General features: G+C 36.0%; 1 protein-coding gene across 3 annotated transcripts in view; it reads left to right on the top strand.

The window, feature by feature from the left end:
• The window catches only part of CDH18 (cadherin 18), a 647,409-nt gene that overhangs the window by 209,455 nt on the left and 410,261 nt on the right, over positions 1–27,693 (top strand). Inside the window, exon 2 of one of the 3 annotated variants that reach the window (XM_081524342.1) lies at positions 18,738–18,856. The exons of the other annotated variants lie outside the window; for them this stretch is intronic. The gene's annotated coding sequence lies outside the window, so the exon portion shown is untranslated. The remainder of the gene's footprint in view (positions 1–18,737; positions 18,857–27,693) is intronic. 3 annotated transcript variants of the gene reach the window in all.

Below are 27,693 nucleotides of genomic sequence, written 5' to 3' on the forward strand. Positions count from 1 at the left end.
GAGATTGTGACAAGAAGACTGCAGCTTTCATTCTGGATCTTTCTTCCTTTCTCCATCCCTCCCTCCTGGACCATTCATTCTTGGGGAATTCAGCTGTCATGGCATAAGCCGCCTTAAAGAGAAGCCCATGTGTCAATGTTTGGGGACCTCAGTCCAACAAGCAGAGAGGAATCAAAGCCTGCAAATGACTCTGTGTGTGACCATGGAAGTGGATTCTCCAGCCCCAATCAAGCCTTGAGATAAATGGAGGCCCAGCCAAATGTCATCTTGAGGGAGACCCTGAGCTAAAATCACCCAGTTAAGTCACTCCCAAATTCCTGGGCCTTAGAAATTGGGAGAGATCATCATTGTTGTCTTAACCTACCAAGTTAGAGGAAAGCTAATATACGTAGGAAGAATACAGAATTTGGTGATGTCACTGGCTGCATGCTCAGATGACACAGATGTTACTCTGTCCCTCAACTTTAATTTCCCTTCCTCAAATGCAGGATTTATTAATTTGTATCTTGCAGAGTAGTTCTGATGTTTAACTCTTATCAAGCATCCTGTATTAATCAAGCAGATGAGTATACAGAAAATAATAAATTGTATGTTGTTTAGTCACTAAGTCTTGTCCAACTCTGCGACCCCATGAAATGGAGAACACCAGTCTTCCCTGTCCTTCACCATTGCCTGAAGTTCGCTCAAACTCATGTCCATTGAGTTGGTTATGTTATCCAACCATCTCATCCTCTGCCACCTTCTTCTCCTCTTGCCCGCAAATAGATAGTATATATTATAATTTTATCTTCTTTAGTATTTATTATTATTTCAAATAATTTGTTTTTATGTTAAAATATGTAACATCAAGGAGATAAACAATTTAATTGAAATAATTTGAATATCTCTTCATAACAGCTTTACCCAGCAACCATTTGGGAAGATTGAGGGCAAGAGGAGAAGGGGATAACAAAGGTTTAGATGGTTGGACGGCATCACTGACTCAATGGACATGAGTTTGAACAAACTCCCGGAGATAGTGAAGACAGGGATACCTGGCGTACTGCAGTCCGTGGGGTTGTAAAATGTCAGACATGGCTTAGCACCTGAATAACAACAAATATATCTTCCAAACCTGCAAAAATTAGACAAGCTGAAAAATAGCTATGAATCCAACCATAGGAGGAGAAGGCAATGGCAACCCACTCCAGTACTCTTGCCTGAAAACTCCCATGGATGGAGGAGCCTGGTAGGCTACAGTCCATGGGGTCGCTAAGAGTCGGACACAACTGAACGACTTCACTTTCACTTTTCACTTTCATGCATTGGAGAAGGAAATGGTAACCCACTCCAGTGTTCTTGCCTGGAGAATCCCAGGGATGGGGGAGCCTGGTGGGCTGCTGTCTATGGGGTCGCACAGAGTCGGACACGACTGAAGCAACTTAGCAGCAGCAGCAGCAACAATAGGATGTAAAACATCTTCACATCATGATTAAGTATTAGACATTTTTCAGTTAAAAGTAAAGGGGGAAGTATTATCATAAGGTTTATAACTTCAGAATTTCTAACATCTGGAGGTTAGAATTTTTATTTTGGCAGTGCTTAACTTTACACTTGGAATATCACCCTTTCTCTCCACTCCCTTCCAAATAATGCTGAGAAGAGAATGTGCTTTTTTTTTTAACTCCTAGTTTCTAAATAGTTTAGAAAATGTAGATTAAAAACAAAAGTGTATATGTCTTATTATTATAAACAGTGTGTTAGTTGCTCAGCCATGTCTGACTCTAGCCCACCAGGCTCCTTTGTCCACAGATTTCTCCTTCGTCCAAAGAATATTGAAGTGGTTTGTCATTTCCTACTCCAGATACAAATGGGTCTGCCCGATCCAGGGATCAAACCTGGGTCTCCTGCGTTGCTGGCAGATTCTTTATCATCTAAGCCACCAGGGAAGCCCTATTATAAACAGAACAACATATAACACTGTTTCGATAGTTAACGCTCAAAATAATGACACATTAGAAAAATTTTCAATATGTAACCAGGAGCTTCAACACTCATGTTAGTTTTTTTGGTAATACAAACAAAGTTTATATTATTTGTGTGTGTGTGTGGGGGGGCATTGTCAGAGGGCAGGTTGTTTGTTTTGAAGGACTGTGTATTTAAATCATCTGAATAGAATTTTGCAATACAGAGCAGCATTCAGTCAAGCATCTGTAGAAGATTATGCTTGTCTCTAAGAAACAAAGGATGTCCTCATTCCTCCTATTACTGCAGAAAAGACAGTGGGTTCCTTCCAAACTGCACACTGATCAAATGGGCTGTGATCCAGAAAAAAGTTACAAGTGTCCTAAGTATTTTTCTTTGTGTTACTTGCCAAATAAGACAATTGCAACACCTGATTCTCGAATTGCTTTTTGTGCTAGATAATTTAATGGTTCCATTTCATGTGAAAGACTACTCCATAAAGGGAATAATCTAACAACATATAGAAAAAGAGAAGGATTTATAGGTGTGATTTCAAATTGTCAAAACCTATTAGAGCTGAGAATCTGGGCAGGTACTTGAAGTTATGAGTACATACATCTATTTTAGGAAAATATTAATAGAGGGAAAAAGTCCCCAGATTTCTTTATACTAAATTCTTAGATAATGTGACACACCATTATTGGTCTATGTTTCACCCTAGCTGTACAGGAGTTAATTGGCTACTTATCCAACTGAGCACTGCTTTTTGACTTGCTCTCCCCATCTGAAGAAACAATTTTTCAATTTGTTATCTTGAAATAGATTCCTATGATCAATTCTACATATTTTGATACCCAAAGACTTACTTTGATTATGATCTAGGTATTGAATTGCTTTCCTGAATTTATGAAAAAAAAAATTGTATTGTGGAGGGTGTCTTTAATTCCTTTGAGTGATGACAGTTGAAGATCTGCTTTCTTGAAAAATGCAGAAACACAAAAGGACCACAAAACAGAATGCGGCATTAAAGGCAAGCCTGAGAGATAACTATAGGATTTATGAAGAGCTTGTAACTGCAAATGGTTTTTCGCTGAGAGATGTTTCTCCATACTGATAAAAGACCTCAATTTATATTACTGAAGAGGGCTGTACTTCTGTATGCTGGGGCTGGAGAAAGGCAAGGAAAATTGTGCAAATGACTGAGATATGAAGAAAGATGAAGCTCAAGTGCTCAAATTTCAAAGTTAGAAATTGGAAACTGTTTCCCAAAGAAGCAACTGGATATATAATGGCCAGGTTCTATAATAACACTGATGGTACATTTTAATTACATTTTGATTTAGGTAGAATCTTGCAGGTTGGCTTTGTGTCCTAAGCATATTCATCACCTAGGTTTTATGGGGAAATATGTTCCAAATTTTAACAGTGGCTTTACAAATGAACTTGGAGAGCATAACCTGGTTGCAATTTGGAAATGACTTCTAATTCTTTATTTTCATTAATAGTTCCTTAAAATTTTTGGACATAGAACAAGGAAAGAGTATATTAGAACTATAACATATCTAAAGTAAATTTACAGAAGTTCTAAGTACATTTATGATTTGCAGCTTAGTATAATAGCAATTTTTGGAACATTTTCTGTTCATCTTTATCAAAAAGAATCGGTCAATACTAGCTATAGGTAAGTGAAAAAACTTGATAATTTCTTTGTTTCTATATACTTTTTTAAACATTTTAAGAAAAGTTTGTTAGGTAATGGGAAATGTCAGACAGAGCAACTGGATCTCAGGCCATGAAACAACTGTATTAAAATTAACAGAACTCATGAATTATAAAAAAATGGTAGCTGGCAGAGAACCTAAAAAAATTAATGAGCAACAGATTTATATAATGTTTACTGCAATTGGTACTCTTTAATTTTTTTCCTAACAATGAGAAACTCAAGACATAAGCACTAAGACTATTCATCCTTAATAACACAACTTATATTTTTTGAACAAATACATTCTGAAGCTAATACACATATCTATAAGAATTAATGGACTAGGTATTTTTTTTCCTTTAGTCATTAATGTAATCCCCAGCAATGTGTGTTTTCAGAAATTAAACTTCAATTTAATAGTCCCTAGAGCTAGTGCCAGCAAATTTGGAAAACTCAGCAGTGGCCACAGAACTGGAAAAGGTCAGTTTTCGTTCCAATCCCAAAGAAAGGCAATGCCAAAGAATGCTCAAACTACTGCACAGTTGCACTCGTCTCATATGCTAGTAAAGTAATGCTCAACATTCTCCAAGCCAGGCTTCAGCAATACATGAACCGTGAACTTCCAGATGTTCAAGCTGATTTTAGAAAAGGCAGAGGAACCAGAGATCAAATTGCCAATATCCGCTGGATCATCGAAAAAGCAAGAGAGTTCCAGAAAAACATCTATTTCTGCTTTATTGACTATGCCAAAGCCTTTGACTGTGTGGATCACAATAAACTGTGGAAAATTCTGAAAGAGACGGGAATACCAGACCATCTGACCTGTCTCTTGAGAAACCTGTATGCAGGTCAGGAAGCAACAGTTAGAACTGGACATGGAACAACAGACTGGTTCCAAATAGGAAAAGGAGTCCGTCAAGGCTGTATATTGTCACCCTGCTTATTTAACTTATATGCAGAGTACATCATGAGAAACGCTGGGCTGGAAGAAACACAAGCTGGAATCAAGATTGCCGGGAGAAATATCAATAACCTCAGATATGCGGATGACACCACCCTTATGGCAGAGAGTGAAGAAGAACTAAAGAGCCTCTTGATGAAGGTGAAAGAGGAGAGTGAAAAAGTTGGCTTAAAGCTCAACGTTCATAAAACTAAGATCATGGCATCTGGTCCCATCACTTCATGGGAAATAGATGGGGAAACAGTGGAAACAGTGTCAGACTTTACTTTTTTGGGCTCCAGAATCACTGCTGATGGTGACTGCAGCCATGAAATTAAAAGATGCTTACTTCTTGGAAGGAAGGTTATGGCCAACCTAGATAGCATGTTTAAAAGCAGAGACATTACTTTGCCAACAAAAGTCCGTCTAGTCAAGGCTATGGTTTTTCCAGTGGTCATGTATGGATGTGAGAGTTGGATGGTGAAGAAAGCTGAGCGCCGCAGAATTGATGCTTTTGAACTGTGGTGTTGGAGAAGACTCTTGAGAGTCCCTTGGACTGCAAGGTGATCCAATCAATCCATCCTAAAAGAGATCAATCCTGGGTGTTCATTGGAAGGTCTGATGTTGAAGCTGAAACTCCAATACTTTGGCCACCTCATGCGAAGGGTTGACTCATTGGAAAAGACCCTAATGCTGGGTAGGATTGGGGGCGGGAGGAGAAGGGGACGATAGAGGATGAGATGGTTGGATGGCATCACCGACTCGATGAACATGGGTTTGGGTAGACTCCGGGAGTTGGTGATGGACAGAGAGGCCTGGCGTGCTGCAATTCATGGGGTCGCGGAGAGTCGGACATGACTGAGCGACTGAACTGAACCGAGAGCTAGTGGAAAAAAGTATTCATTAATTAAAGAACAGTTAATGATCTAAAAATGAAAACTGGATGTCAATAGTTCTCATATCTAGTGATATGAGATGGAAAAATAATTAATGAAATAGTAAAAACTCTATGACAGCAGGGATTTCACAAAACTAATAAACTTGATCCACAGGCATTAACAATATTAGTCTCATAATTAAAAAAGCAAACAAAAATCTTCAAATAAATTCTATCTCTTTATCCTTCCCACTAAGTTTAAATGAGTTAAAAAGTGTGAGTCCTCTCACTGTGTGCTACTCTTTGCAGCCCTGTGGACTGAAGCCTGCCAGACATCTCTGTACGTGGAATTCTCCAGGCAAGAATACTGGAGTGGGTGGCCATTCCCTTCTCCAGGGGATCTTCCCGACCCAGGGATCAAATATGGGTCTCCTGCATTGCAGGCAGATTCTTTGCCATCTGAGCCACCAGGGAATATATGTTAAAAGTTTAAAGTTTTGTGCAAAGTACCTCAAGACAAATTTGTAACTTATTAAACTAAATTTATCTATATGCATATCTACATTTATTTCTATATAGAGAGAAAATATATAAAATAATTGTCATGTTAAAGATAATTCTTGTAAGCATAAATATGAATGAGACATTCTCTATCTTGACAACACACCACTGCAAAACTTTATGGTTAATATTGCATCATTGCAAGATCAATTTTTAAAGATAGAATATTTGGGAATATAAATATATTGATGTTTTGACCAAAGCAATGACAAATAAACCAGCAACTTACCAAAAACTGACAGTCATCTGCCCACGTCAGTCTATCTCTTTAGCTCTCTAAGCTATCATATACATGAGCTGTCTGAAGGTGGTAAATAACACATAGCAATACATCATTTTATACATAGAATTCAATGAAAAAGGAAAATTTCAATGTTTCATGATTAATGAAAAATTAACAGTGGTTTGTCTACCATTGTATGCATGAAATTTAAAGAGAGTGGTTGCTGCTCAAAATTTTCCATTAATTCAAAGATAGGCTCTTACTTGTCTTTGTGTCAACCTTTCCCTAACAGGCTCTTAAAAATACCAGTACAACAAGACAGCTCCATTACAAAAAGAGATACATAGCTATGTATGTTGAGAAATCCTATTTGCTCCACCCACTTCTGTAGATTGAAAACAGTACACTTTGCATTTTGGTTAGAAATTATAGCATTTTAAAAATAATAGTAACATTTTAAAGTTAAGAAATCATGATGATAAATATATTTTACTGATGTTTGCTGTACTATGATTTCTGATTATTTTCTTTCTTTCTTTACTATAGCCAATTGATATAAAAAATTAGGGAAAACATTTTCAAAATGAATTGCTATACAATTATATCATTATATTTTGCTTTAATTTGCTAAGTAAATTCATTCGATTCAAGGATTACTTTCTTGAGCTTCATAGATATCATCATTTCAACAACTACTTATTCAACATTTAAAAGCAATATGTTATATTTTATACTCAAAATAAAATAACATCCTATACTTAGCAACTTGATATATTTGCTTTAAAGTCTCTGAATGCAGATAAGGAAGAGTTAATAAGAAATGGTTTACTAATACAAATTTGCCTTTAGTGTTTCTCAATGATGTATCCTAGCAACAATGTAGGCTAGTCTTTTCTTCTCATTCTGCTCTTCTTGATAAGGAAATAAAAAGATCTTGGTTCACAAGGCTTATTTACTACCATTATAAAAATTGCCAGCAATACCTCATCACTCATTTAACTTATTTTGATGGGAATAAAAGCTCACAGAAGTAACATGATTAAATGTTCAATGGAAGGTGAAAATCAAGTGCTTATATATTTCAAAGCAAGATTGTCTGTATTAGAACTCATTAAAACAGTAACAACGAATCTTAGGTTTACACATAAAAAACTTTAATTGCAAATGTTCTCCAATGGTATAAACATCTTCCATAATCTTAACCTAAAGTTATGTGTGTACTATGAGGAGTCAGGAGAAAAAGTCCTATTTATTATATATGCTGCTGCTGCTGCTAAGTCACTTCAGTCGTGTCCGACTCTGTGCGATCCCATAGACGGCAGCCCACCAGGCTCCGCCATCCCTGGGATTCTCCAGGCAAGAACACTGGAGTGGGTTGCCATTTCCTTCTCCAATGCTTGAAAGTGAAAAGTGAAAGTGAAGTCGCTCAGTCGTGTCCGACTCGGCTTGACCCCAAGGACTGCAGCCTACCAGGCTCCTCCGTCCATGGGATTTTCCAGGCAAGAGTACTGGAGTGGGTTGCCATTGCCTTCTCCGATTATATACGCTAGTTGCTTATTAAGACAAATGTAGACATACCTGAATCTAAAATAGTTTTAAAGAACATTAATATTTTCTACAGTAAAAATATATGCTTCTAAAATAAATTTATATAATTTTAGGAACCTTGCTTTCTAACAGTTGAGGGTATTGAAATACATTTTTTGTAATTCTAAAATTTATTCATGCCTTTCCAGATTACTGACAGCTCTTTCTGATAGAGTGCACTGTTTATGCACATTAAAGACATTGGCAACCAGTGGTTAGTTGTATGACCTCTTTCCGTCCGAGCTGAGATGTCCATTTTTTCCAAGTCAGCAGTGGCATAGGGACAATCATCTAGAGTGGTAAATTTAATTATATTTTATCAGCCCTGAATGCTAACACAGAATCTAATATTAAAATATGCTTGCTTGAGAGCATGTTTCAAGTCCAAAATGAAATAAAAATATTCACGTCTAGTTATTAGACCGAACATTTATGCTAAGAGGCAGATCAGTACAATGCGTAAGAACAATCTTTGATGTCAGTTGGTCAGACTCAGGTTCACAGCCTGGCTCAGGTTTGTCTCAACCCTAGGTTGTTACTTTGGGCACATCCCCTCACCTCAGAAACTTCAGCTTTATTAAACACCAGTGAGAATCATAGTAGTACGGAGAAGAGAAATTGGTGTTTTCTACATGTATTGACGGAAGATGGCATGTGACAGCATCTATCCCAGTAGACTAATAAGATCCATTAGTCAGCAGTTCTGCAGCCTTTTAAGAAACATCTTGGTCACTTAAATAAATAAAACAAGGGGAAAAAAATGGTTTCCTACATTTCATTTTGGTTTTGTTTGTTTGTTTGTTTGTTTCCAGTTAGGGCTTCCCAAGTGGCACTTGTGGTAAAGAACCTGCCTGCCAATGCAGAAGACATAAAAGAAGCAGATTCAATCCCTGAGTCAGGAAGATGCCCTGGAGAAGGGCATGGCAACCCACTCCAGTATTCTTGCCTGGAGAATCCCCTGGAGAAAAGATCCTGGAAGGTTACAGTCCATGGGGTCACTAAAAGTTGGACATGACTGAAGTGACTTGGCGCGCACACACACATACACACACACACACACACACACACACACACACACATTTCAGTTATCTTAGAACTCTTTGATGAATGTTATTTTTAGTTATTATTGCATTACAAATATGATGGCAAAGGTGACCAGTGGGTGAAATGGCAAAAGCAAGAAAAAAATGCATATGTTATTAACTGTCCATAGTAGTCACCATTTACATTGGCTTTGAGGGAAAAAAAAAAAAATTCTAGTAAAACAGAATGCCTTTCTTCGGTCAATATTTTTAATTTGCCTTCATTTAAGTGATTATTGTAACAGAAGACAGACATTATCTCCAGCTACCATCAGTCTGTATGACTCCTAGCAGATATATCCACCCTCTCTCTCTATATAGTATGGGACAGGAAATATATAATGCATTCAGTAATCCAAACAAAATAAGTATGGTTTGAGGAGGCCTACTGCTTTCTTTTGTTTTCCTTTTGGGGATAATTACTACAATTTAAAGCTGAAAATGGGTGTGTTGAGTTGTAGGCCATGTTCTCTTCTCTTGTATACATCAGCATGGACTTCGGTTCCATCTGTGAATTCATTCTTGCTATGTCAAAGGTACCTCAGGGGTCCGCAAAAGAGGTTTTTCTCCCCTGTTAATGTATCAGTTAACCTTCGCAACGTGGATAGTTTGTTTTCTTCTCAGGAAATAAATCAATCCCCATGTTGCTCAGTAACTGTGGCCAAAATAGGATGTGATAAGGGGAAATATAAAATGTGCTGCTTGCAAATTGGTGTTATTTACATTTATGGGGGAAATGCAATATACCATGAAACATCTCCTAGAGAACTAGGATAGTGAACCCAGATTAGTCAGCAACACCATAATCATTCTTTTAAAGTGTTTCAGCTACCTAGATAAGGGCTACAAATGAATTAATACTATGCTGAATGAACAATTCATGTTGCGAGGCAGTGATGTATGTGTTAAAAAGTAGAGTATCATGATATTATTTTGAGACAGAGACTAATTCTTTAAAATAATTCACATGTTATTTATTTGTCTTTTGATTGAGATACTGGAATGCAGACCTCAATTATTTTATGCTTTAAACACCATATGTGAAAAAAAAAAAACTTATTCAATGATTGACTGGTAAATGGTCAGTTACCATTTATTTTACAAAATGCCATAATATTAACTACAGAAAATGTCAAAACAGATTTCTTGAGTCAATACTTTATTTATAAATTATCTGCATCTACTATTTTAAATTATATCAGGCAAAATATTCTGAGTTTAGGTTTCATAAATATTGTAATGCTTTTTATATGAATTTTTAAAATGTTGATTATATATCAAACACTTACTGCTTCATACATGAATAGTTATTTGCTCCAAATTCATTGAGAAGTCCAGATTTCCTGAAACTTGAAATTAATCACAACAGATCTAACACTTATCTCAGAAGCTCACTTTGCTTCTGATACAATTAATATAAGGGATTCAAATATAAGTAGATAATTAGAAGGATAATTAGTTTGGCTCAAGTTAAGATGAAGAAAGATTTCTTGAAATGAATGGACTAAAATGATAAAGTAACAAAAATAAAAATGCATAATTATATATTTTGTTGTAAGTTTATAAATTTCTTCTTTCTTAAATGATAAACAGTTGAAAAAGTAATTATATAAGAACAAAGTAAAATTTCTACTTTTGGAAATGTGATGTGTTGATTTGTAATTAGAGAAAATGATCAACAATCAATGAAAATATAATATGCCCAAGGGTTTCTCCAGTGTATTAATAATAATAACAGTAATCATATAACTATCATTTATTTAAGGTGAAATAATAGTATACTCAGCAAATCTTATAAGATTATTTTATTTTACAAATGTTATAGAGGAAATTGTCTTCCAGTAGTTAAGTCAATTTCCGAAGGCACAGGTTCATAAATACCAAGTCAGGATTTTTAACCTGTTTTGAGAGTCTGTTTTGATTCCTCCACTTACTCAGATGAAATTTTTGGAAGATTTTACTGATATTTAATGAATGTATTATTCTCAGAGGGGGAAAAGGCATATTTGCACTAAAAAATAATTGCCTATAAAATCAATACAGTCGGCCCTTTGAGTCCAGGAGTTCTGCATCTTCAGATTCAACCAACCACAGCTGGAAAATATTTGGAAAAACAGCTCTCCAGAAAACTCCAAAAAACAAAACTTGAATTAGCTACACACTGGTGACCATTTACACAGTATTTACATTGTAGTAATTACTATAAGTGATCCAGAGATGATTTAAAATATTCTTTGGTTTATACACAAACACACCATTTTATATAAGAGACTTGAGCATCTGATGAATTTGGTATCTGAGAGGTAACCTGGAACCAATCCCCCAAGGGACCCCTGTACTAAAGTGTATGTTTTTAAACTCAGGAGAACATGTAAAAGGAATTAAATAACAGTGATCATAATCACAACAGAAATATACTAATATTGTCAAAAATTAGTATGTGTCCATTCAGATTTTGTTCAATTATGTAATTTGACTCACTCCACACATAACATTTATAACATGCTATTTCATGTAGCAATGATTTCTCCTCATTTTCCACATAATTAAATATTCATACATCACATCATCTTTATTGGCTCATACACACATCATTAACATGGCTGTACCCATTTTATTTAAGCAACCTTTTATTAGCAATCATTTTCCCTAAATTTTCAGTTAGCATCTCTAAGATGAATCTGTATAAAACCCTGCATTTATATACTCCTTGATTGGTTTTATAGAATATATTCTAAAATTGGGAATATATTTCCTATGCATCGTTATTAATCAATTTATCCATCGTAATCAATTAATCCATCGTTATTAATCAATTAGAAAATGTGGAAAATTGAAACATTTTATCTTACAATAGCAACAGTGATTGATACACATGTAAAATGAAAGTCACTTCAAGAAAAATTTGCATAATATATTAAAAAGAAAAGAAAATCTAAAAAACTTTTCAGAAGGGATTAAATACTGAATAATACAAATATATAGCATATTTTTGGATGCTATTATGTAGAATAACAAGGATAAAAAAAATTTTGGAGTCTATAAATTTAGTGCTATCCCTTTTGTATGTTTTCTGAAACTAAAGTTCATCTAGAAGAGAAAGCACAGAAAAATAGCATGTTATTTTTAAATTTATATATTTATAAATTTATATATATATAGATACCACAATTTACATTAAATAAAATATATATTATTTATTTAATATATATTTAGTTATATATATATATATAATTTTATTTTACAATAGCAACAGTGATTGAGAGAGAGAAAAAAGAGCAAAAATCTTAAGTACCCAGCTCAATGAACTTTAATTCCTTTAATTCCTGTTCCCTTCACCCAGATTGAAATAAAAAAAAGAATTGCATTAAAATACCAAAATAATATTCTGCTCCTACTAAGCACTGCCCACCCTCTTCAAGATAACTAGTTTCTTACTTCTAGTTCCATGACCTAATTTACCACATTTTAAAATTTATAGAATTATAATTGATTATTATGTATTCCATGTAGTTTTTTGCTTGCAGATTCTTTTTGAGTGATTTATTCATGATAATACATATAATTGTAATTATTTTGTAGTTTTTGCTCTATAATATTAGCAAAAACTTAATTATATAAACATTTTATTATTTAAACACAAAAGAACATTTACATTGTTTCGAATTTAGAATTTTGTGACTCATATTGCTCTTATCATGTGTATGTATCTTTGGGTGAATATATATACTCATTTTTGTTAGATGTATAAATATGAGTGAAATTACTGGATCATAATGTGTATAATTTAATTATCATTTAATACTCATTGGTCATTTGGGTATGCTCTCTTGTGAATGCATTATGTTTCTGCCCATTTCTTTTTTCATAGTGGCTTTTTATTTATTTTGTAGGAACTCTTTTATATAGGAGTAATTTATCACATACTACATGGCAAATATTCTTCCACACTGGATTGTCTTTTCATTCTCTTAATGGTGTTTTTTAAATGACATCTTCTGTTTCTTAATTTTAATGTATTTTTGTTTAATATATTTCTTATAAATAACTTGTGTGTGTTGTGTTTAAAATAACTCTGCAAACCCTAAAGTCATGAAAAATAGTCTCCTATTTTTTTTTCTCTTAATAGTTCTTAGTAAAACAACTCTGCCTCTGTCTCATCCATTTCCACCCCTCTCCCTAATCTGTGACAACTACTAAGTCTGTTCTCCATCTCTCTGTTTTTCTCATTTTGGTAATCTGGAATCATACACTGTATGACTTTGGGGATTGGCTTTTTTCATTCAGCTTAATTTCCTGGAGATTCATGCAAGTGTTATGTTTATCAACAACCTGTCCTGATGACTGGATAGTTTTCCATGTTATGGATGTACCACAGGTGGTGTAACAATTCACCCGTTTAAAGAAATTTGTGTTGTTTTCCAGTTCTAGTCTATAACAAGCATCCCTGGTAACAACATGTGTTTACGGGTATTTATTTGTGTGAACATAAGTTGCATTTCTCTGGGATCAATGCCCAGGAATGTAATTACTGGGTTGTTTGGAACTGCTGGAGGTTTCGAACTCTGTCGTTTAAAAATCTTGGGCCTCTTCACATTCATGGTTTTAGAGCAGAGAGAAATTCAAATATATGTAATGTTTTTCTTAGATAATGTGTGCTAAATCGCTCAGTCGTGTCCAACTCTTTGCAACCCCATGGACTGTAGCCCGCCAGGTTCCTCTGTCCATGAGATTCTCCAGGCAAGAATATTGGAATGAGTTGCCATTTCCTTCTCCAGGGCATCTTCCCAACCCAGGAACTGAACCTGTGTCTTCTGCATTGGCAGGCGGGTTCTTTACCACTAGCGCCACCTGCTGCTGCTGCTGCTGCTCAGTCGCTTCAGTCGTGTCCAATTCCTTTGCGACCCTATGGACTGTAACCCGCCAGGCTCCTCTGTCCATGGGATTCTCCAGGCAAGAATACTGGAGTGGGTTGCCATGCCCTCCTCTAGGGCATCTTCCCGACCCAGGGATCGAACCCGTATTTCTTATTTTACTGCATTGGCAGTTGGATTCTTTACCACTAGCACGACCTGGGAAGCCACTTACTTTCTTATAAAAATCATGACCTTAATAAGATCAAGTTCAGCATTTATGGATTCTTTTTCCAAGAAATTTCCTTAGATTCCCTGCAAACAGACATTTTTTGAGGGGGGGGGTGAGGAGGGGGTTATGAGTTTGCATGATATTCTATGAAAAATCTATCCATTGCAAATAAAATTCCTTCTCCAGGAGAATCTTCTTTTTATTCTCCCATTGCCACTTCTGTTATATGTTTCCCACAAGTTCAACTGGCATGCCTCTGCTCTGGTGGTGAACACAATCTAGTCTGAAGCCGAAATATCTGCTGCAAAGAATGATGTGTAAATGGACAAACTGACCTAAGTGTCCATTAAAATGAAGATATTAAGTGGGCTAACTAAAGCCTAAATGTTGTTAATGAGAATAAAGATCCAGAAGCAAATCTTCAACAAAGACAGAATTATCTGTGCACATCAAAGAGAAAAATTCACCTTCAGGAACTTTCAGGGCTAAAAGACTAACCTCATCATTCTTCTTGAGCCCCTAAGAAATTCTTCAGGCAAGTGTGACATAGTGATAAATTGCTTTTTGGTGTTTACTATTATTAGGCAAGTCTGAGAGAAGATAGAAATATTCAGAGGTCAAATGTTACTGACTTTCTGGCTCCCGAGTGTTTGTATGAACAGTTGTGAAGATAAATGGGAATTCATTTCGAAAATGTACAACAACACACACAAAAAAAAAATACAAAATTTTTTACAGCTGACAATGCATATATGGTTTCTTAGTTTTCTCTAGTAACGTAAAATACCTCCATAGTAATTATAAAAAATAAGTTACCATATGAGAATTTAAACATTTTTTTACATAATTAAAAAACTCAAGTTATACACGTTGAATTCCCTACCTCCATTTTTGTGGGTGTGGCTAGGCTTCCCAGGTGGCTCAGTGGTAAAGAATCTACCTGCCAGCAGGAGACACAGGTTTGATGCCTGGGTCAGGAAGATCCCCTCCAGAAGGGAATGGCAACCCACTCCAGTATTCTTGCCTAGGAAATCCCACAGACAGAGGAGCCTGGCAGGCTATAGTCCATGGGGTCACAAAGAGTCAGATTCAGATACTACTTAGTGACTTAACAACAAGCCATGTATTTAATCCTAGAGACCTAATATTTTGTAATTTTTCTTAATACTATGTTGTTTTTAATATATCTATTTTTCATATTAAATGAGTAATTAGAATAATAGACATAAAATATACTTAATTTATTAAAGTGTCTTAAAATTATTACCTATATTCATATAAAGCCAGTTTCATTTAATAATTATATATAAGTATTAGTTACTAATTTATAATTTTATGTGCATACATTGAGATCTATCATTCTTTCACTTCAAAAAAGAGGTTAGTAAATTTTTTTTTTTGTAAAAATTAAATAGATCCAATTTGAACATATCAGTGGATTTCCTTTAGTGATTTATGAGTTTTGTATTAATATGCTTTAGGATGATTGTTAATTAGAGAATCCTTGTATCTCTCTTTTTATAAAAATAAAGATAAAATCTTTCCTCATAATCAGTACAGGTAGTCTATTTCAAAATCATTTTTAAAAAATAAGAAATTTAAAATAATAGTTATACAAGGCTAAATGAAAATCTTGATTCTAGTTTCTGCTGTTAAATAAGAGAATATTTTTTTCACCTCCGACCCTTATTATAGAGGTTTTCAATCTGAAATAATGAATTAAAAGTACAAAGAGGCTAAATATGTGTTTTACCTACAAGTCATTTCTTACTAAATTTCAACATTATAAACTCCCTGAAACAGAACTCAGCCAAGCATGTGTTGAAGGATTATAACTTCAACAAAGTGAAAGTCGCTCAGTCATGTCAAACTCTTTGCAACCCCATGGGCTATAAAGTCCATGGAATTCTCCAGGCCAGAATACTGGAGTGGGGAGCCTTTCCCTTCTCCAGGGGATCTTCCCAACTGGGGATCGAACCCAGGCCTCCCACATTGCAGGCAAATTCTTTACCATGAATATTTTCTGTTTTCTAACTAGAATAAGCAAGACTGAAGTTCCTTTGGGTTGGGCATCCCTGGTGGCTTGGTGGTAAAGAATCTGCCTGCCAATGCAGAAGACACAGTTGTGATGCCTGGGTTGGGAAGATCCCCTGGAGAAGGAAAGGGCAATCCACTCCAGCAACATACTCCAGCATTTTTGCCTGGGAAATCCCATGGACAGAGGAACATGGTGGGTTACAGTCCATGGGTTCCCAAAAGAATTGGACATGGCTTTGCAACTAAACTACAGTTTCTTTACATTTGTCCTCTTGCTCATTTTTCCATGAACTTGTAATGTGAGACTTAAATAATATGTGTATGTGTGTGTATGTGTGTGTGTGTGCACGTGCGCACGCACATGTGTGAGTGTACTGGTGAAACTGCTAGGTGGTGTTTCTGGGGGCTCCAAGGAACGCTGGTCCTTTATATATCAGCACAGGAAGAATTCAGCAAGAGGCAAAGGGATAGCTAAGAAGTGATTTATTAGAATATGATGCTTGTGAAGCTTGCAAGCAGGTGGAGGAGAGGATACCACACTCTGAGAACTTAGTGGGCTACAGTTTTATAATCAAAGGAAAAGTGGGGAGGGGGAGAAGACCTCTTTCTTCTTCATTCTTGAGTAGATATAATGCTTCTAGCATCAGCTCCTCCTCCAGGTTAGGCAGGGGAGTTTTTTTGTCCCTTTATGGTCAGGCTAGGACTGTAAAAATTATTTCAGGTCTCTATACAGTGAAAACCTTTCCGTAAATTATTGCTTTTTATGTGTGCAGAGAGCATATCCTAGGGATCCTTAACTTCCTGAGTGCACTGGGCAGGATGTGGGTCTCATGCCTCCGTTGTTCTGTTGTTTGGGGCATGTCTCATTCTTCTTTTGCAGGATTTCGTTGCTAAGCAAGCCTGCTTGGTTTTATGGTTAACTAAATGTGCTTTCTAGAGTAATCATTAACTTCCGGGGGTCTCTTGCATTTTTCTACTTACAATCCCCTAGTGGGGTTAACTATTTAATCATTTACTTTGTTCCTTTACTCTGTCTTTGCTTATAAACTAAGGATACTTTTAAATATAATCATTAAATTATGTCAGTCTGTGTGGCCCAAGTTATATAGTTAAACTCTTTAAAGTACTCCTGTGGGATTCAGTCATTTGTGGTATCTAGGAATAGTGTGGATTCTTGCAAGGGCCATTCGAGGAAGAATTTTCTCACTAAGGTACTAACTCCATGAACTGATTACCATAATTTACATGAATATTTACAAAAATTATGTTATCAAATTCAAATTGCTAAAAACAAATAACTCCAAACGTTAACAGCTTAAATAACAATACATATCAATACTTAATACCTCACGTAATTTTAGTGTGTCGAAAAATCAAGAGCAACTAAACTGTGTGGTTTGGCTCAGATTCTCTGATGAGGTTGCCTGCAAGAAATGCTGGCAGGGACTACCATCTTCTGAAATCTTGACTGTGCCTGAAAGATGCTCATCTACACCCTGCTAGTGCTTGGCTGGAGGCCACAGTTTCTTCCTGTCTGAACTTTTGCTTGAGTGTTGGCATGATACAGTAGTTGACTTGCTCCGGAGTGGATAATGCAAGAGAACACAAGGTAGAAGCGTTCTTGAAAGTCACATTCCATAATTTCTACAGTATCTTTACTGTTCATACAGCTTGACCCTGCTCAGTATCAGAAGGAAATACACAGGTGCATAAATACCAGGAGACAAGACGCATGGAGGTCATAGATCATTACAGACACTATCCTAGCTCAAATGACCGATTCTGTTAGGAATTTAAGACGGTATAATTCACAATTTTAAGGATAATAGCACTTCAAAGACTGTGCGCTACACAGTTGTCAACCACTTTATAATCTGAGAAAGTAAATTTAAATTTTATTATTATTTACCATTGAAATATGCCAGAAAGTAGTGCTACTGTATATCACAGCATTACATTTCCTTACTAAGGGTAAACTAATATTAACTGCATATGTATGTACAAACGGAGAAGGCAATGGCACCCCACTCCAGTCCTCTTGCCTGGAAAATCCCATGGACGGAGGAGCCTGGTAGGCTGCAGTCCACAGGGTCGCGAAGAGTCGGACACAACTAAGCGACTTCACTTTCACTTTTCCCTTTAATGCACTGGAGAAGGAAACGGCAACCCACTCCAGTATTCTTGCCTGGAGAATCCCAGGGACGGTGGAGCCTGGTGGGCTGCCGTCTATGGGGTTGCACAGAGTTGGACACGACTGAAGTGACTTAGAAGCAGCAGCAGCAGTATGTACAAAGTCGCTTCAGTCATGTCTGATTCTTTGTGACCTGTGGACTGTAGCCCATCAGGTTCCTCTGTCCATGGGATTCTCCAGGCAAGAATACTGGAATGGGTTGCCATGCCCTCCTCCAGGGGATCTTCCTGACTCAGGAATCGAACCCACGTCTCTTATGTCTCCTGCATCGGCAGGGTGGTTCTTTACCACTAGTGCCATGTGGGAAACCCAAACTAATACTAACTGCAAGACTTTAAAGCTACTCTTGTTCTTTGTATCTCTAAGTAAGCAGAATTATAGTTATATGATTATTTTTAGTAGTGTCTAAAATGAGTCAGGCTGTAACTTCTAACTTTTGGTTAGAGTTAATCCTTCTTTATTGACTATTATCTCAAATGTAAAATTAAATTTAGCTTTTATTTTGCAGATTATACTCTCTGGTAACTACTCAAGTGTGCGTTTTCTGCTCATCCTGATTTCCCACAAGGTGCTAGAACTGAGATAAGGTGTCCCTTCTCTTCAGATGGTAAAGAATCTGCCTGCAATGTAAGTGATACATTTGAACCCTGGGTTGAGAAGATTCTTTGGAGAAGGGAATGGCTATCCACTCCAGTATTCTTGAACAAATAACACTTTCACTTGTACTCTCTGATATCTACCGAATTGTGATTTTTTTTACTCATGCTCATTTCCCACAAAGTGCTAAGACTGAGAGAAGTCAGCTGGAAACAGTCAAATAAAATGTTAGCAGAGCAATGCCCTTTAAGGCATTTCATCTGTGGTAACTCATTTTCTTTCTCCCCCCTCACTAAGAGTCCCCCTCTCCTACTTTGCACCTAGGAAACCCTTTTAAAAATGAAATGTATAATTACATCCCACCCTCTTGGTGAATGTGTGAGTCAATTATAGTAGAAAGCAAGTTTAAATACAATAAGGAGATCAGATCTGCCCAGGCTGGAGTTTTATCGTTTCCAAAGCTGATATTTCTATTCTGAAAACAAAGTATCTGAGCTTTGGGAGAAATTCAAAGGTTATATGAACCTCACACAAGTCTGATGCTAGAATCTGCTCTATCATCCTTCTGCCAAATATAAGCCAGCCAGTGTTAGAGGGCACGTAATACAGGGAATTTCATTTTCGATGAGGGAAGCTTGAATGATTTTGTTTTGTGAATTCTTCCTTATTCTGAGTTTCAGAATTATAATATTTTTCAGTGTATGTATATCATGTTTCATTTGTATGTATAACATTGACATAAATTCATGCCGATTCAGGTCGGATGTCTTTAGTTTTTATGGCTGTTCATAAATTGGGATTATGCTCCTGATCCTGTATCTTTGATTCAGGAAAGTTCCCACCTGTCCTTCAGACCCAACCCGATTCCTCTGTCATTCCAGCGAAGAATTCTGAAAAAAAAAAAAAAAAGAGAGAGAAAGAAAAAAAGAAATTATATTGCCATTATAAAGGATAGTGAAAAGAAAGTGAAAGTCATTCAGTCATGTCCAACTCTTTGTGACTGCATGGACTCTACAGTCCATGGAATTCTCCAGGTCAGAATACTGAAGTAGGTAGCCTTTCCATTCTCCAGGGGAGCTTCCCAAACTAGGGATCGAACCCAGGTTTCCCACATTGCAGGTGGATTTTTTACTAACTGAGCTACCAGGGAATCCCATAACAAAGGGAAACTATAAAAATCACACATCACATAATGAAACTGTACTGTCACTTTAATGAGATAGAAGGGTTCATGGCCCAGTAGGCACTAACATATTGAAGACTATGATTTAAAAGAGAAATTGGTAAGAGAGTGATGCAGAGAGCAGGCTTCAAAGGCAATGTCTGCCAGTGACCACGTTAGAAATTCAGGAGGCAGAAAGAATCTTCTGTAAGCTTGGATATTGTGGTCTTGGGCTTTCCAGGAGGCACTAGTGGTAAAGAACCTGCCAGCCAATGCAGGAGATATAAGAGACACAGGTTCTATCCTTGGGTCAGAAAGATCCCCTGGCGGATAGCATGGCAACACACTCCAGTATTCTTGCCTGGAGAATCCCATGTACAGAGGAGCCTGGCAGACCAGTCCATGGGGTCACAAAGAGTCAGGCATGAGTGAAGTGACTTAGCATGAATTGTGGTCTTATTAAGGATGCTCTCCACTTTTGTGAAAATAGATGGTTCACTGTTTTTCCATTAATAGTAAAGCTTTCTCTCATGTAATTAAATCTTTTTCTGATTCCACACTTTCTCAAAAGCTATGATTTTTAAACTGGTTTTGTATAGATACATCTCTAAGAAATGACTATAGTAGTTATTCTGGAAAAAAAAAGTATTGTAATTTATACAATATTTTAAGTACGTAAATTGGTGCTCTGGACTAACACTATGCTGTTTGATTAATGTGAGATGATGACATTTTCTGTGTAATGTCAACAATGGTCATTTCTTAATGAGGCAGCTCCCTTTGAACTGAGCTTAGCCTCTAACATTTATGTATTTAACAAGTTCATCATTGGAGGCTGAACAGTGTTTTCCAAAGATGTCCATGTTCTAACTCCCTGCATGTGTAGACACATTACTCTATTGAGCGTGTGTGTGTATGTGTGTGTGTGTCTGTATGTGTTAGTCTCTCAGTTATGTCCAACTCTTTGTGACCCCATGGACTGTAGCCTGCCAGCTTCTTCTGTCCATGGAATTCTCCAGGCAAGAACACTGGAGTGGGTTGCCATTCCCTTCTCCAGGGGATCTTCCTGACCCAGGTTTAGAATCCAGGTCTACCACATTGCAGGCAGATTCTTTACCATCTGAGCCACCGTGGAAGGCCATATAGCATACAAGACTTTAGAAATGTGTTTAAAAATCTTAAAATGGGAGAATATCCTGTAATATTCAGTTGGGGCTGATTTAATCATACAGGTCCGTGTAAGACAGAAAGATCAAAGTCCGAAGGCGTGAGAGTAGAAGCAGAGGTTGGAGCAATGAATCTTGAGATGGAGGAAGATGCCACAAACCAAGGAATTCAGACAGCTGCTAGCAGCTGGAAAGAGCAAGGGAGCAGATTTTCCCCAGTTTCTGGGATGAATATAGCTCTGCCAATAAATTGATCGTAGCCAGTAAGACTGACTTTGGGCTCCTTATCTCCAGAACTGTTAAATAATGATCATGTGATGTTTTAAGCCATCAAGTGTGTGATAATTTGTTACAGCAGTAAATGGAAATTGATGCAGCAATTCATCTTTCAAAGACTCTCAGATGGTACCCATATATATATATATAATATATATATATATATATTATGTATATATATGAAATCACAAGTAATTTTCTTCTGGGGAAAAGAGCAAGGGTTTCTGGACAGTCTGTTGTCTCACATTCATTTTTATTAAAATCTGTGTTTTATGTGTGCATGTTAAAATCACAGTAACTTTTTTTTTTAATCTTAGAGATATTTTTGATACCATGGGATGGAGGTTTTGGGGGAGAATGGATACATGTATATGTATGGCTGAGTCCCTTCACTGTCCACCTGAAACTACCACAACATTGCTAACTGGCTATACCCCAATATAAAGTTTGAAGTTTGTAAAAACAACAGATATCATTAAAATCTTCCCGTAAGAAACTCCTAGGCCTGTTGGCAACAGTTGTGAATCCTTCCAAATATTGAAATTTTAAATAGCAACACTTTTAGATAAATTTCCCTAGAGAACAGAAAAATAAGAATGGTTTATTGAGGCCACATGTCAATTATATTACAACAAAAGGAAAACATAAGCCAATTTCTTCTTTAAATGTGAATGCCAGAATTCTAAAACTAGTGTCAAATTGAATCAAATGACATATAAAAATAGCAAGATTGAGTTTGTTTCAGATAAACATGGTTGGTTAAATTTGAAACTCAATGAATGTCAATATTTTTATAGATTATATGAGGAAAAGGTTATATTATTTTCAATAGATGAAAATTAAATAAAATTTAATATTAATTCATAGTAAAATCCATAGCAAACTAGAGATGAGAGATTTATTTTATCAGATAGAGTATTTAAGCATATTTATTGGTAACATAATAAAAATATTCCCTTATAAGCCTTGTTTCTCCAAAAACAAAACCAATAGGATTTATATAGAAAGATGAGATATGTATGTTTAAAATGATATTCACTATAGCCTTCATATAGAAGCAGCATGAAGTGCATTAATAGCAGTATGAATAAAGATTGGCATATATATATATATTTATATTATATCACGGTGATACTGTATACCATTGAAATGACTGACTACTGCTATACATTATGAAGTGAAAGAACCATATATATATAGATATAAAACATATATATATTTAAGTAAAAGAAATTTCACATAAAAGTTAGCATCTATACCATTAAATTATTTCAAGGTCATATGCAGCAAAGGAAATCTATACAGATAAAAGTTAAAGATTACTTTTTGGTAGGGAATTGATGATAAGGCGGCATGTGCAAGCCATTGGTAACATTAGAAATGTTCTAATTTTTGAGCTAGGTGGTGACTACAAAAATGCTTTTATTTTGTAAACATCATTAATGTGTATTTTTAAAGTGTATATGCCATACTACATGTGTGTTGTATTCAATGAAAATGTATTACAAAAATGGATACAGTTTCAAACTATTGCAAGTATCTAAAATAGAAAGGCTGGTTGCAAGGAAACAAAGCCACTCTTAAAAACATCCTAAATCAGAAAATAAAGTTTAACTGGTCCATGGAGACTGGAACTGGATGTTAGCAATCAAGGTTGCTTCTTCCTCTTTGGCAGCTATAATGATTGCCTCTCGTCTCTGTTTCTCTCTCCATGACCTCTCCATCACTTTGGTCCTTTATGCCAGCTAGCTTTTTTTGCTTGTGAAAGTGAAAGTCACTCAATCATGTCCGACTCTTTGCGACCCCATGGTCCATACAGTCCATGTAATTCTCCAGGCCTGAATACTGGAGTGAGTAGCCTTTCCCTTCTCCAGGGGTTCTTCCCAACCCAGAGATGGAACCCAGGTCTCCCGCATTGTAGGCGGATTTTTTACCAGCTGAGCCACCAGGGAAGCCCCTTTTTTCTTGCTTAGTCATGCTATTAGTAGTCTCACTTCTGCATAATTTTGGTGCTTGTGGGTCACTTTGGTTCACCACACCACTGATGTTAGATCATATACTAGGTCAATTTTCACTTTAAGTACCTGTAGTTACCTAATATACTTCATCAATCAGAGTCTACATTCTAGATTCCCAGGAGATAGTATGTTTAGCCAGCTTGATTCAGGTACCTGTCTTGGACCCAGTCTTAGGTAATGACTATTAAATTGTGTGATAATTAGAGTCTTCAACCAAGGTATGTGAATTAGCAATGTTGATATTTTTTTCTTTTGGGAAGAAATATATGATTGGAAGAATTAATTGAAATATCTCTTACCCATTTGCTAAATGGCAGATACCGTGGTTCTCAAACATCTTGTTCTCATCCAGTCTTAATTTATTGATACCTCAATGCTATTATTCACATGGATTATATCTATCAATATTTTCCATATAAGAAATTAACAGCAAGAAATTATAAAAATATTTAATTTACTTCTATAATATAATAATTCATTGCATATTAGGATGTCACTGATTTTATGAAAAATAACTATACTTTCAAAAACCAAAGAAGAGTAAAAAGAGTGGCATTGTTTCACATTTTTGCAGATTTCTTAAATATCTGACTTAATAGAGGCTAATTCATTTTCACATATCTCTTTAAGTTTTCAATCTGTTGCAATATCACATATGTTGTAGTCTGAAAAACTCCACTGTACATTCAAGAGGTAATGAAAGTGTAGAAGAAAGGTAACATTTTATAGAAATATTTTGGTCTTCCAGATGCCTTGAAAGAGTCTCCAGCATCCAGAACAAAATTTTCAGATATGCTGGAAGGAGCATATTTTGGGGACCATGTAGACTCAAGTTCAAATTCCAGTTGAATCAGTTATAGCTTTCTAAACCATATTTTTTTTCATCTCTCGGATGGTTCAGTAACTACCTCACACAATTATTGGGAGATAATTTTGAAGAAGACATGAGATAATATGAAATTATTTACAATTATAACAATAATACTTTCAATAGAATATTTCTTTCATTGCACATTCACTGCATCTCAGACTTTTTTGTACTCGTTTTACACAGATTAACTCACAACAGATCTATGAATTAAGTTCCAACTTGTTTCCATTTTATAGGTACAGAAACTTGGACAATAGTATTATTAGCTTAAGATAACACATCTAATCAGTAGAGGAACAGAATATGAACTCAGTTATTCTAATACCAGGAGATGGCAATGGCACCCCACTCCAGTACCCTTGCCTGGAAAATCCCATGGACGGAGGAGCCTGGTAGGCTACAGTCCATGGGGTCACTAAGAGTCGGACATGACTGAGCTACTTCACTTTCACTTTTCCCTTTCATGCACTGGAGAAGGAAATGGCAACCCACTCCAGTATTCTTGCCTGGAGAATCCCAGGGACGGCGGAGCCTGCTGGGCTGCCGTCTATGGGATTGCACAGAGTCGGACACGACTGAAGCGACTTAGCAGTAGCAGCAGCATTCTAATACCAGGCTTTTCCAGGTGGTTCAGTGTTAAAGAATCCGCCTGCAGTGCAGGTGCTGCAGGAGACACGGGTTTGATCCCTGGGTCAGGATGATCCCCTGGATTAGGGCATGGCAACCCACTCCAGTATTCTTGCCTGGAGAATCCCATGGACAGAAGAGCTGGGTGGGCTATATAGTTCATAGGGCTGCCAAGAGTTGGACACGACTCAAGCAACTTAGCATGCGTGCATGCATTCTAATGCCAGAGCCCTTTTTCTTGTTGTTGAAATGCTATCTTTATTTGGCAATTACAACTTAATGAATGTTACTGTATTTTCTTAACTGTCATGCTTTAAGGTAGAACCTAACATGTTATTTAATTTAATCTAGTTAAGGTCAATAATGATTCAAATTCTGTATCTTTCTTGGACTCCTAAAAGTGTATGAAAGGACAGATTCACTGTCCTTCTTAGCCATCCTCCATATGCAATTCTAATTTGTTTCATGATAACTAATACTTTAACAAGCACTTATAATGAGCTGGATGCCATTCTGATTTAATGTTCACAACAACCTTCCAAAGAACATACTGTGTTTATATACATTTTACAAGTAAACATGAAGGAAGTAGAGACTAAGCCACTTGGTCTCCAGAAGAGAGGCAGGTGAGGATAGAGCTAGAATTTACATATTCTAACACCAGAGTTCATTCACTTAACCACTGAGTTATAACTTCTTTGTTCACCTATAATATTGTAGAAGGTGGGAAAAGAAGGCAGAAACACAGTATGAATGTATAACTCTTTAGTGATATTTTATTTGAACAATTATATCTCAGAACATCAAAATCACACAGGAAAAATGCACAATGTCTTGATAGTGTAGAGCATCATTATTGCAAATTATTCCTTTCCCCAGTTTGATTTTATTTATTTTATTGAAGCATAGTAGATTTATAATGTAGTGTTTCAGGTGTACAGCAAATTGAATCTTATTTCAATATTCATTAGGTTTATTCTTTCTATGGCTGAGTAATAGTCCCATATATATATGTGTGTGTGTGTGTGTGTGTGTGTGTGTGTGTGTGTGTGTGTGTGTGTGTGTGTGTGTATCACATCTTCTTTATCCATTCATCTGTTAATGAACATTCAGGCTGTTCCATGTCTTGACTACTCTAACTAGTGCTGCTGTGAACATTGAGGTGCATACATCTTTTCAAATTAGAGTTTCCTCGATTTATGCCCAGGAGTGGGATTTTTAGATCACATGGTAGCTCTACTCTTAGCTTTTTTTTTTTAAGGAACCTCCATAAGTAAGCGAGTAAGCGAAAAGTCACTCAGTCGTGTCCGACTCTTTGTGACCCCATGGACTATATAGTCTATAGAATTCTCTAGGCCAGAATACTGGAGTGGGTAGCCTTTCCCTTCTCCAGGGGATCTTCCCAACCCAGGGATCGAACCCAGGTCTCAGCATTGTGGGCAGATTTTTTACCAGCTGAGCCACAAGAGAAGCCCAAGGAACCTCCATAGTGTTTTCCATAGTGGCTACACCAATTTAGAGTACTACCAGTAGTGTAGGAGGCTTCCCTTTTCTCTACACTGTCTCTAGAATTTGTTATGTGTGCACTTTTTGACAATGGTCATTCTTACTGGTATGAGGTGGTACCTCATTGATTTGTATTTCACTAATAAGTAGCAGTGTTGAGTATCTTCCCATGCATGTAACTATTGGTCATCTGTATGTATTTTTTGGATAAATGTCTGTTTACAGGTCTTTTGCCCATTTTTTGATTGAGTTGGTTGAGCTATTTGTATATTTTAGAAATTAAGACTTTGTTAGTTGCATCATATGCAAATATGTTCTCCCAACCTGTAAGTTGTCTTTTTGTTTTATGTCTTCTTTTGCTGTGCAAAACTTTTAAGTTTGATTAGGTCTTGTTTGTTTTGTCTATGTTATAATTTTGTCAAATATGGGAATTAGGTTTATATCCATTTCTAAAAATAACATCTATAAGTTTTACTTTTTTAAAGTTTGAGACATAGGTGGCATATAACATTATATTGAGGTATACAACATAATGATTCAATATTTGTATAAACTACAAAATGATTATCACAATGTCTAGTTAACATTCATCATCACACTTGACACATCTTTTTCTTGTGATGAGAACTTTTAAGATCTACTCTGTCAGCAACTTTCAAATATACAATACATTATTATTTAGTCACCATGTTGTACATTACATACCCAGGACTTATTTTATAACTAAAATTTGTACCTTTTGATCACCTTTATCAGTTTTGCCCACACCAACCCTCTCTCCTTTCAATTGACAATGAAATGACAAAATAACATATAAAGTCACTAATACAGATAATGTTTTATTAAACAGAAAGTTGTCATAGATGTTTTTTAAATTATGTGAATGGTTGATTTACATTATTTCTTTCCTGTTTATCTTCTTTTTTTATTTACGTTATTCCTTTCCCATATATCTTCTTTTGAACTTATGGCTATATCATTAACTCATATAAAATATTAATCATGCAGTGTGCTTAGTTCTCTCTAGATGATCTTATTTATGTTGTTATGATTTTAATATTTTGTATAGAAACTCCCAGTAGTAAGAAAGAAAATGAAATGTCAAGTTAAAATAAGAAGTAGCCATAAAGGAAAACACAGTTGCTATGTTAGGCAGTATTTAACAACTTTTCCAATTTTCTAATTTTTCAGGACTGCTTAATTTTCCTTTCATTGGTCTCTGTTCCATTAGTAGGTCTTAA

This window comes from Giraffa tippelskirchi, chromosome 8 (genome assembly GCF_054371585.1).
Source record: "Giraffa tippelskirchi isolate mGirTip1 chromosome 8, T2T-mGirTip1v1.2.pri, whole genome shotgun sequence".
Classification (NCBI taxonomy): domain Eukaryota; kingdom Metazoa; phylum Chordata; class Mammalia; order Artiodactyla; family Giraffidae; genus Giraffa; species Giraffa tippelskirchi.